Source organism: Hibiscus syriacus, unplaced genomic scaffold (genome assembly GCF_006381635.1).
Source record: "Hibiscus syriacus cultivar Baekdansim isolate YM2019G1 unplaced genomic scaffold, ASM638163v2 tig00110944_pilon, whole genome shotgun sequence".
In the NCBI taxonomy this organism is placed as follows: Eukaryota; Viridiplantae; Streptophyta; class Magnoliopsida; order Malvales; family Malvaceae; genus Hibiscus; species Hibiscus syriacus.
The window spans coordinates 948,869-959,090 of NW_024062925.1; the positions used below are offsets into that span (position 1 = coordinate 948,869).

At 33.4% G+C, this 10,222-nt stretch overlaps 1 long non-coding RNA gene across 1 annotated transcript; it reads right to left on the reverse strand.

Annotated features, from left to right (window-relative positions):
- Window positions 1–1,036: 1,036 nt before the first annotated feature.
- LOC120147870 lies at window positions 1,037–1,370 on the reverse strand. Its single transcript, XR_005518326.1, has 3 exons — window positions 1,333–1,370; window positions 1,152–1,253; window positions 1,037–1,059 (listed from the first exon to the last, which is right to left on the reverse strand). It is a non-coding gene; the product is annotated as an uncharacterized LOC120147870 (long non-coding RNA).
- Between the last annotated feature and the right edge of the window lie 8,852 nt (window positions 1,371–10,222).

Sequence of the window (10,222 nt, forward strand, 5' to 3'; positions counted from 1 at the left end):
AGTTTGCGGTGTTTGATAACAAAAAATGCCGCAAAAGGTGAAGAGGCGTTTTTTGAATAAACGCCACAATAGGTGTTGAGATTCAGCGATGTTTGTCCCACAAACACAGCAAAAAGTCTAGATATTTAACGGCGTTTTTTGGATACAAACGTCGCAACATGTTTACATCTATAGCGGCGTTTTTATAAATGCCGCAAAAGGTTAAGATATTTAGTGACGTTTTTTGGATACAAACGCCGCAACAGGTATGGTATATAGCGTCATTTTCGGATACAAACGCCGCAAAAGTATAGTATATAGCGACATTTATGTTACAAATGCCGCAAAATATCTTTATTGGGGTGTTTTATGTAAAACGTCGGTATTGTTTGTGTATTTAGCGGCTTTATTTGTACAAACGCCGCTAATGAACACATAATTGACAATAATTTAATTTTTTCTTCAATTACCCCAAATCTATTTTTCAACCGTCCATTATCCAACAAACATGACATCAATAACACCAAACTCTATTTCCATAACAACCAACATCAAATCCATTATAATAAATAAAAGTTCACATTAACGTAATAGTAATGCAGTTAAACATTGTTTAGTAACATTAACAAAATATACATAAATGAGACTAAGATGGTGGATTCTGAGGTTGCATTTTCTGTAATCTGCATCATATCTTCTAGTCAATTTTCAAATTCTTGACGTTTCTGTGATATGTTGTTCTCTCTGTGCTTCTGCTACTTCTCTCTCTGCTTCTCTCGCTTCATTTTCGTCTTTCATGTTAGTCATTTGTTGATCCATTTTAGCCAAGTTTTATTTTAAACGACTAACTTATAATTAGGAAGACTGAGACTGTGATGACATGTACTGAGATGAACTGGATCCAAAATATTTGGTGGGAGTAACGAATGATCCTTGACAGCGAACCCGACCATATCTTTCAGGACCCAAAACGTCATTAATAGCTTGATTTTCAACTTGATTTTCAATGTCATCCACATTAACAACACCTTGACTCGAAGCCGTAGCTTCATACTTTGCCCTTTTCTCCCTCAATTTTTCCTAATAATAAAGTAAATAATTAATTCAAATAAAAATGTCATATTAAAGATATAAATAAAACATAATTCAAATCCTTTATCCAATAAACATACCATAATTTATGCAGCTTCAGCAGTCATAAGAGTGCCATCCTTTTTTGTATGTGTCATGTCAAAGAGTTTGATTCGGCCAACTTTAGAACCAAATGTATTTTCCTACAATGTACTATAATATAATTAGTTTGAGTTAGTATGTACATGGAATACAAATAACTATGTGAATAATCTATAATACCTCCTCATTAGCTATACAAGCAAAGCTCTTCGATCTAGCCGTGTGCGTAAACTTTTGTTGTTGCCTGCTAGCAACACCAACATGCTCTCAGTCCTACAATTTTAAACAACCACTTAGAATGAGGATTTATATTTCGTTAAAATTATTTTTGAAAAATACGTCATACTTGTTCTTTTTGTAAACTCCAAAATCTGACTGCATATTCCTATTAGTACCTAAGCATTCCAGGTGGGACAGTTTGTAGCTTCTCTTCAATGTTGAGATCTTTCTTGAAGTATATCTTTTTTAATGAGATCTTGTGGTCTCTCCATCTCTTCCCTAACGCTTGCTTCACATAATCATCAAAGACCTCTAAAGAAAATTTCTCCTATACAGGAAATAATTGTTCAACGTAAGTATAAATTAATATTGAATTGTTATAGAGTATCTATTATAATGACATTATTATCTTAACAAAATCCAACACCTGATTTTTGTTACTATTAGGCATTTTGTGCCATGACTCATAATTGATCGGTAAAAGATTAGTATTACATCCAACTATGCCTAAGTAACCGGATAGAAGATGTGCTTCTGGGACAATAGGTTGACCGACATCGTTTCTTGAAACTTTGACAGGTACCCAGGAGGAAGTTGGTATAATTCCTTCAACGTTGTACGTCCTCTACTCTTGCGTGTTCCAGTATTTTCAACTATATAAGAAATTATTAAATGTAAGTTTTGAAAATGAACAAACTATTAAATAAAGTGTCGAAGATTACCTTGAATTTCTATATCTTCTTCAAACAGTTATAGGAACTTCGGAAGAGTCAACAACATTCGATTCCTCATTATTTGTTTGTTCATGCTCTTCAGAAGCTCGAACAATTCGCAAATCACTTATTTTTCTCCTCGGCATGATATTTGTAATAAGCAAACAACATTTGTAATAAGAAAATGATTTAATTAATGAATATATTGAAAGACAACATGTTAAAAGTTATAACATTATAAATAATAAATAAAGATATAAAATCTTACAACATTCTTATGTAATGTCAGTTGTCATAAATGTCTTCATCAACGTCCTCCCGAACCCATTGAAATTGTGTTGTATTAGTGATAGTTTCATCTAAGTTTTGTGTTACTAGAGGTAAAGATTCTGATATTGTTTCAATGTCATCTCTACTTCCATCCCCGATGTCTATCAAGTCCCTAAGAGTATTACGGAGCACAACATACCAACCGTCATCCATTGGATCGTGCCAGTAAAATACTTGTTTCACTTGAGAAGAAAATACATATGGTTCATCCATCAATCGTTAACCAGTGTGAATTAATCAAGAGAAATTCACCATTGTAAACCCGAATTTATCTCTTTTTATGCCTCGATTACTGTTTACATCAACCCAGTCACACTGAAACAACATAACCTTTCATTTTCCATAATAATATAACTCAATAATGTCCGTAAGAATTCCATGATAATCAACATCTCCCTCCTGTGAATTATTGTCCCTGACACTAGCATAACTAATAGTTGAAGAAGTAACTACGATTCTACAATTTTGTGTTCTTCTTAATCTTTCACGAGATTTTATGTGGAACTTGAACCCATTAATGAGGAATATATTATATCTTTTAACTATTCTATTTGGACCTTGAGAAAGCCATTTAACATCTTCACTAACTTCTCTCCCACTCCAAACCTATTACACTGAATGGTGAATTAATTTGCATTGATTTCGATATAAAAGCAAGACATATATTTTTATAAGTGTATGGAATGATTTAGTTGCTTACCGTCTGGCCTAACCATTCATGAAAAGTGTCTGTGAATAACTTATGTATCTCTCGCTGATGTAATCTTTGGGAGCGTGCACGAGATCTTTAGACTTCTTTAAACTCACTATAAAGTATATTATGTCGTTAAAGAATGATAAATATAAAAGATTACGAAATTTCATTAGTATTGGGTCCGAAAGACTTACGTACGAAAGGGATCTATTGAATCGTGATGGAAAATAACATATCAGTGTGCTTGTACCCAAGACGTGTCATCTAAGTGTGCAATTTCAACTTTCCCTAGTGGTTGACCATAACTTCCAAACAAATAATGTTGAGGTAAATCATTAGTAATAAACACATCATTTCTGTTTGGTCTATTCCATATTGTTTCAACATCTTCCAAATATCTAGAGCAAAATGTCATACATTCCTCTGCCAAATATCCTTCAGTAATTGATCCTTCCGGATAACGCTTATTACGACAGTAAGACTTCAACTTGCCCAAGAACCTATACACAAAACAACATACTACGCAAATACATTTTATTAAAGGTATAATCACTAGTCATTTGAAACATATAATTCAATTAAAACCTCTCTATAGGGTACATCCATCGATAGAAAACTGGTCTACTAACTCTTTCTACGTGAGGAAGATGATTAGTAGATGCACCATAATTGTGAAGAATGAAGGTAGAAATATATCTTGTAGTTTATCAAGTTCTTCAACCATCAGAACTTTCCCACATATGGCTTTCATTATATTAGAAAATTCAATGATACAAGATGTCACCTTACCAACATGCAATCGCATACAACTATTGACAGTAAATCTTGCATTAACATGTGATAATCATGTGACTTTAAAGAATAAAGTCTTCAATCTTTAACACTGAAACATCAAGATATATTTGATGCATACCCATATGGGACCTTTATATCCTTCAACACTGTGCACAACACTTCTTTTACTTTATTCGAAAGAGAAAAAATAGAAGGCGACAAGAAATATTTTCCATTAGAATGTAATTGTGGATAAAGATCATGTCGAATTCCCATGTTGACTAAGTCAATTCGACTCTTGAGATTATCTTTAGATTTTCTTCCATCATTCAGAATGGTCCCGATAATATTCTCACAAACATTCTTCTCAATATCCATTACATCAAAATTATGTCTCAAAATCTGATTCTTCCAATAAGGGAACTTGAAGAATATACTCTTCTTTTCCACAAGTCTACCTTATTTGGATCATCCTCTTCATCAAACTCATCACTCTATTGGTCAACTTCAAGCTCTTTATTGACTTGCTTTGCCTTTTTCTTTAATCGTGTATTAGTTGGTTGATTCATCTTTCCATAAGTAAAATTGATATTTTTCAACATAGAGAATATATCAGACCCAGTTGTTTGATCAGGAGCATTTCGAAACTCTTCATTACCATCAAACATATTCTTTTGACATCTAAATCTATGATTATCAAGTAACCACCGACGATGTCCCATAAGAGAACTTCTTTTCATTAAACAACCACTTCGAACATGTTTGTGCAGTACAACAAGGACAAGCATAATGACCTTTGGTACTCCAACCAGATAAATTTACATACGCAAGAAAATCATTAATTGTCCATAATAAAGTTGCACATAAGTTAAAGTTCTCATTCTTCAACACATCATATGTTTCGACCCTTTACCATAACTTTTTCAACTCTGTAATTAGCGGTTGCATCTAAATATCAATATCATTTCCGGAGCCTTTCTCGCCAAGGATTATCATGGATAAGATGAAAGATGATTGTTTCATGCAAATCCACAGAGACAAATTGTATGGAACAAGTATAATAGGCCAAGTATTATACGAAGTACTCATGATTTTGAATGGATTAAACCCATCAGTTGCAAGACCGATCCTGGCATTTCGAGGATCTCTCGCAAAACTTGGATACTTGTTGTCAAATGACTTCCAAACTAAAGAATCCGCAGGATGCCGTAATAAACCATTATCGGTTCTGCCATCATGATGCCACCTCATAGACTCAGCAGTCTTGCAAGACATAAACAATCTTTGTAGCCTAGGTATGAGAGGAAAATATCACAAAATCTTTATCGGTTTCTTTCTTAATCGTGGTTGAGCTTCATCCTCAGTAACATTTTATGTGTCTCTAGTCATCCATCGAGATTTTCCGCATACATGACAAGACTCCTGATTTTTTCGATCACCCCAATACAACATACAATTATTCGGACAACTATGAATTTTGTCATATCCAAGACCCAAATCTTTTATCATTTTCTTCATATCTTTGCATGATTGAGGGATTTTTGCAAAAGAAAACACTTCTCCTTGTAACTCCAACAATTGCGTAAAAAAGTTACCAGTCCACCCTCCCAAGCATTTTAAGTGGAAAAGACGAATGCAGAAAGAAAACTTTGAAGACTGTGATCCCTCATAAAGTTTTTCATTTAGCAAATTGTAAAAATTTGCCGCTTCTCCATTTGGCTCTTCATCACATCCAATTCTTCCCATTTAAATGAAATCATTAACATCATTGTCACAATAATTTTCTCTAATAGACTGCTGATGATTATACATATTAAATGCATCTCGTAACATCCCTTCCATGTCATCTTCTCTAACAGTTGGATGGTTTGAAGGAGCAGGATAAGTCAAATAACTCATGGAAGCAAATCTATCTGATATAAACTCTCCATGAAATATCCATTTTCTATACCTCCGAATAAATCCAAAAACAACTAGATACTCGTACAAAACTTCACGAATGTGCCAATTAACTTACAAGGGCAAAGAATCATATTCTCTTGGCTTGCATTCACAAAAGCTAAATTTAGAAAGTTTTCGACTCCATTTTGATATTCGACGCTTACCCTCTAGAAATCCATCCAACTCTTATCCATTTCGTATTTCTGGAGTTTCAATTTCAAACGTTAAATGCTAATATTATAGAGAAAGTTAGAACCTAAACATAAGCATTAAACTATCAGATTTAGTGCATAATAATATGTGCATAGTATAAAACTAATCACTCCTAAATTATAAAACTTTTAAATTGATAAAATTTTATGGGAGCAAGTGTATCTCTGGTATTTTATAAAAATTATAAGGGTGCATATATATAACTGCATAGTATAGAACTAATCACTTTCACAGATATTTCATCGAAATCAAGCATTTAGATCTAAACAAACTCGTGTTTCACAATTTGTTCGTGACCAAGTTCATTACTTTGTTCCATGTAAAAAAGGTTCAATAAATAAAGAAAATCAAAAACCCAAAGTAAAACGGAAACAACATACCTTTGTTTGCTCACAAACGAGTTCCACATAAAACCGAAGGACTCGAACCAAGCTATAGAGGAAAAAAACCTGATAAGTAGAATGACAAGACTAAATGTTTAGATTCAAATTTTGACCAACTAATCCAAACAAACTTTGAATAAGTGCTTAGAAGGTAGTTGTCTAGAAGATAAAGTTAAGATGTTATAGCTTAAAAAATGGAAGCTTTAATAATTAAAAAATTGTAGCTATCCCACTTCATGTTTCACTGTTTTTAGCAATTGGTTACGCTTAGAAAAGCACCCACAATGGGATTACTAATTAAAAAAGTCACGGTAACATTATAAAAACAGAAACATCATTTATATAGACTTAAACTAACCGGTAACATTATAAAAATAGAAAGATCATATTATCTCAAATTGAAGTACAAGGAAGCAAATACCAAACTTGAGCATTGCTTTAAATGTTCGAACTACTTTATGAGCTTACTTTCTGAATTGCTTCCAAGCTCATCTGTTATATATTCAACTATTTTTATGCTTTAAGATTTAAGAAGATACAATAGTAAAGGTATGGAAAAGGCTTTAACCAAGCAGTTCTATGTTCATCATATATAGCTGAAAATGTACCTTTTTTGTGTATGTATTTGTTTTTTTTCATCTCATGCTTATAACTTGGACATTCTTGCAAAAGGGCTAGCAATGCAAGTTATGAAATAGATTACATATGATAAGATGATGACTTGCATCATCCCAATGTTGGGCTTTCTATGCTGTTGTTCTCGATGGACCTGATGGCTCTGTGGCTACAGTGACAGAATATATGGTGAATGGTTCTTTAAGGACTGCTTTACAAAAGAATGAGAGGTACTAAAAGTTCTAGTTTGTTTGCTATATTGTATAAGATTTCCTATATGTGTGTTTTAATCGAGCATTTATCTTATTATAAATAATTATTGGGCGACTTGCTCTTTCCAGGAATCTTGATAATCGTAAAAAACTTTTGATTGCCATGGATATCCAAGGTTAGTGGTCGGGTCTTAGTTTTGCTTGTAATCTATTCTGGTGTCAGGTCTATGGTGGGAAGCATTTCATTATTTGTTCCAAACATCCTTAGATGAAATTGACAGTTCTATAGATTCACTCTTACTGCTTTGACATATTTGCTTGTTTAGAGTACTTCTTTGGCAAATTTAAAGTTGTCTTATATTTTCAAGGAGAGCAATTTTGTGATTGAGTTGCCTGATATGTTAAATGTTCTTAGTATTGTTGTGAGATTGAGGTTTATGCGGGTATATTTGGCTCAAGAGTAGAATTCAGTACACATGGACAGAGCAAGGTTTTGAATGAATTACTGAACTCTTCAAGAGTATTCTCTAATAATATGATTAACCGACTGATTTAGACTTTAGACATCGACAGTGATATTTAAAGTTGTTATGAGTAAAGCCCACTAGCTGTGCAACATTTTACAAAAGTCACCAGTTCATTTTTTTCGTGGGGAAGAAGATATATCCCTTTTTAATCATTTATAACAAACGTGCCAACCAAGCAAACTTCAAAATGAAGATTCAAGCTAATCGAGGGTAATCGAGTAACCAGACATTAACTAGTTTTAACTTGGAATATATTAATCTTGAAGCTACGTGTCCACATTTTCATCACAAAAATAACTATGGGCTTATAATTTTCAAACAAACGAGAGTCAATATTTCATTACTTTTGGCAGAATTCAAAAGACCCGTATGTGTTTGTTGAGTAAATGCCACTGGCAGTGCAACATTTGTCGGGGGAAAAAAGTAGTAGAACTACAAGTGTTATTTTATTAATTTTTCTGGGGGGAAAAAGGAGGAGAAGTTATATCCCTTTCATTCAGATATGTAAAAAGGTAATTCCTTTTAGTATTTTCTAACAAACTTGATAACCTAACACACTACAAAAAGAAGATTCAAGCTAATCGAGGCAGGTCAATTTACCAGACGTTAACTAGTTTCAACTAAGTAAAAGCTCAAACATGACTCACAACTACAACAAAATGAACATTATACTAAGAATATGGTATCCCCCTTTAAAAGCCTACTCTTCCAAGGTTAATTGATCATCTTCTAAATAATATTTTGGTAGGACAAAATCATATCAACAGAACACAACCTGCATTCAGGTCCTACTAACCTATCCAGTCAACCGACTTCTACATGTTATAGTTTTCTAAATAGATGGTAGCTATTCACTAAATTAATTTTCCTTTCACGAACCAACTAATCTGGCCCAAATATTTTGGTATAGAAAGGATCAGTAATTAACATCTGGCAGTTTAGGAAGCTCGATACAACACTTCCACTATCTTCTATCTGACAGTCAAATAACTTCATCATTAATATTTTGACACTAATGTAGTTCACATATCAAAATAAAGCAAATCTAACTCAACATTCTTAAACACATACACAGGCGGTAAAAAAAAGAAAAAGTGGGAAGATGGCATAAGTTATTTGTATATCAGGAGAAAAATTAGAATTTCTGGATAAACACTAAACTAAAAACAAGCAACAGACGAAATCGTTGAAGAGAAACGGACCTGAGTAATTTCTGGGAAAAAGACCCAATGTACAAAGGCTATCGATAGGGACGAACCTTCATTGGAGAAGAATATGTGACTAACGACAATAAAGTAACGGGCTTCGACTACTGTCACAGAATGTAAAAAGATGGCGAGGGTGGTAGATGGGTGGGCTTCGACTACTGTCGGAGAATGGGAGGAAACCAACGATTTGGTATCTCTATTATGGGGGTGTAAGGGTTCGCCGTTGAGAAATAGCAAAATGAAGCGGGAGCCTAAAATTTGGAGTTTTTATATAAGTTTGCGGCGTTTGTAAAATAATGCCTCTATAGTGCTAATATATCGCGACGTTTACTTAAAAAATGCCACTACTGTCTAACTCTATAGCGGCGTTTGTACAAAAATGCCTCTATAGTTCAACTCTATCACGGCGTATATCTATAAAACGCCACTAATGTCCAACTCTATAGCGGCATTTGTTTGAAAATGCCTCTATAGTGTAACTCTATTGCGGCGTTTACTAAAAACGGCAGAACTGTCCAACTCTATAGCGGCATTTGTACAAAAAGCGCCTCTATAGTTCAACTCTATCGCGGCGTTTGTGTTTAAAAACGCCACTAACGTATGACTCTTTAGCGGCGTTTTTACCAAAACGCCGCTAACGTACATCTATGTTGCGGCGTTTATTGAAAAAAAGCCAGTATATTACATATATCGTGGCATTTGTAAATAAATGCCGCTAACTACTATTCTATATAGGCATTTGTGTGAAAACGCCACTATAGATGAACACTTATTACGACATTTTTGGATACAAACGTCGCAAAAAGGCAGATTAATAGCGGTGTTTTTTGATACAAATGCCGCTAATTACCTTTCTTTAGATAAATTAATTTTTTTTTTGCATATTCATTTTTGCTCTACATAACTAAAATTACTATCATGTAGCTTGATCTAATTAACAATATCCATACATTAAAATTAAATGTAATGTAGTTTGATATTATTCGCGAGAATTTAGTCTACGTTCTTTCACTGTCAAGTCCAAAAATATTGTTCACTACAATTTTGTAACATTCTCAATATCAGGCTAGTGACCTAAAGGTGAATTTTGAAAGTATTGTGTTCAATTTCGAAATAAGTTAAAAGTTCAGAATTTTAATTGGAGAATTTTGAGGTTGGATTTAATAGTAAAGTTTGAAAGTAATAAGAGGTATTATGGTCTTTTCTAAGAGAAGATTTTTTTATTTCTCTTTTAGGGGATA